Consider the following 2,687-nt stretch of genomic DNA (forward strand, 5'->3'; position numbering starts at 1 on the left):
TAATTTACTGTTAACTTTGTTTTACCGTTAAGAGATAACGCGAAGAATTTCTGTTGATTCATATATTGTATGGTCGCTTTTTTCCTTTGATGTCCTTTCGGGGAAATAATTAGTTTGTTTGCTTTTCTTTCTGTATGTTTTAACAGTTCTCACGGCACACTATCATACTTCTTGTGTGATTAAAGCCAGTATCTAAAGAACGACTTGGTTTCCTGAATTTTCGACTTGAGAGGGAATTACACATCCTATCTTTGTGAAGTGGGATTTTCTGCGGTTACAGCGACCAAAACAAAGCTACGGCGCAGACTGGATATTAGGAGCACACTTCGTGTGTCATGTCTCCGATTACGCCTAGATGGGACTGGCTTGTTGTTTTATTTTTATGCTGTTTGTATTTGATTTTATGGTTGGGTAAATATGATCAAGTAAAAAACGGTCCGCTGACGACCCCCCCCTGATTGGTTTATTTGGCCTGTCTATCACCAAAATAGGCCAATCAGCTAACAAGTATTTTCGCCCCTTCCCAAAATTACTTCAACCGAAGGTTTCTAGATGGATATGCGGAGCAAATCCATCTGGCGGAGTCAGGTTATTGTGACCCCACTTGGGATTAAGTAGAAAATTGGTGGATGGATGATCTGAGGTGTCTCCTCTTATGTTTACATTTTATTACTGCTGCACTTTAAAAATGGAAATGTCTTTAGAGCTGTACTGAATGCAATTTCTTTTTGTATGTGCTCTGTGTGTACAAAATGACAATAAAGTCTGTCTAAGTCTGAAGTCATAGATTTTCAGTGGAACTTTCACAATGTTGTTCACCTTTTATTTAAAAAATAAAGAACTTCATTGAAGTCTTAAGGTATTGTATTTTTTCTTTTCTTAATCACAAATAAATCAGAACTATAACAGCTGTTACAGTGGTTCCAATATAAAATGTGAATTTCTTACCTTTCACACCGGTACCTTCAGGTTGCATTTAGATCTGCTAATTGTGAAGCTTTTATTGATGTATTGCTTTGGAAACCATCTAGGCTTGATGTGTTAAACCATAGACACACATGGAATTTAAATACATTTAAATCGAATGTAGTTTTACATCAAGATACAAGCCCTTAAAAGAAAGTAACGGTAGATTTAAGCATCTCTGCCTGGAAAAACCTGATCTCAGAACGATCCCACTTCAATTGTTCAGCTCATTATTAACTAAGTATCGTCTCCCATAGCAGCTGTTCCTTTTTGACTGTCTCCAATGCCTCATTCAGCCTCTATCCTTATCTTTCTCTGGTTAAATCACTTAAATAATGGCTTTCTAAGTGGGCAGTTTGCTGAAAGAATGGAAGAGCAGCTTTCTTTCACTGCTTTTAATGAATCACACGGCCAACCAGAGCAGACTTGGCCTTTTAGAAATAAACGACCTTCCAGAGATGGAAGCTGACAAAAAGTATTTACATTTCAAAAGGTGCTGCATGCATAGTAAGGAATTAGCTGCATGCATTAGCATGCAGAAACTCAGTGATCAATGACAGATATTCTGTAAAAACAGTGAACATAACAATACTTAACTGTCATTTATTCTGTTATTTTTATACACTTTAAAGGTCCACATTTGTGTGACCATTTTTGGCATAATCTTTTGCTGCTGCAACATCACAAATTTTCAATTGTGGGACAATAAAGGGATTTTCTATTCTATTCTATTCTATATGAAGCAAAGCAAAACCTTTTATACAAGACTATCCTATTTTTGCTAAAGTATTCACGCTGCTTAATGAGTTTAGCCTTATTTGATGTTACTGTTTCTAATCTCATGTGATAGACAGACCGCCTTAAAGTATATCATCATCATCATCATCATCAGTTTTAGTTGTAAAGTTAAAGAAAATAATCCGATTTTCAAGATTTTACATAATTTTAAATAAATCAGATAATTCAGACAGAAGCCTGGTTCACAGATTTTCTACTGGATCTAAAAAAAGATCCATTCTAACACGTTAATGCTCTTTGACACTAGCCTTCCTAGCTCTGGCTGTAAATATCGGGTTATCATCCTGCTCCAGGGGGAACCTGCACCCCAGATTCAAATCACTTTTATTGAAGCATTGCTCTGTATTCAGCTCCTTTAATCTCTGCCATCAACTCTGACCAGGTTCTCCTTCCATTCACAAGAAAAGCATCCCCACAGCATGATGCTGCCGTCACTGTGGTTCACTTCATGTTTTAAATGCATGCCAAACACTTAGATCGTAGCTTATCTGACTAGAGATAAGATTGGTTCTCTCTGATGTCCGCAGCACCTCCAGGAGCTGCCATCAGGCTCTTAGCTGGTCCTTTGATAAATCAGGTTCTTATGTAGGCTAATACTGTTTTAAACTTTTCAGACACAATCATTAACATCTATGGTTTGGAAATTGATTTATTAAATAAATTGATTAAGTTAACGCAGATTTAATATCTCACAGGCATGCTCCCCCCTCTGTCAGTTAGATTACTGTAACCAAAGTGCTAAACAAGTTGCAAATTCATTCTCCAGCTTGTTTTTTTCAAAAAGTCATTAATAAAAGCCATTCAAATATCTAGAGTTTATTTTTATTACTGTTGCAGGACAAGAACACATTTTATAAATGGAAATTTGAAAAAAAAAAAGTAAACTATACATTAAACTTTAAAAAATGTCCCAATTAATAAAA

Source organism: Cyprinodon variegatus, unplaced genomic scaffold, assembly GCF_000732505.1.
Source record: "Cyprinodon variegatus isolate N-32 unplaced genomic scaffold, C_variegatus-1.0 Scaffold283, whole genome shotgun sequence".
In the NCBI taxonomy this organism is placed as follows: Eukaryota; Metazoa; Chordata; class Actinopteri; order Cyprinodontiformes; family Cyprinodontidae; genus Cyprinodon; species Cyprinodon variegatus.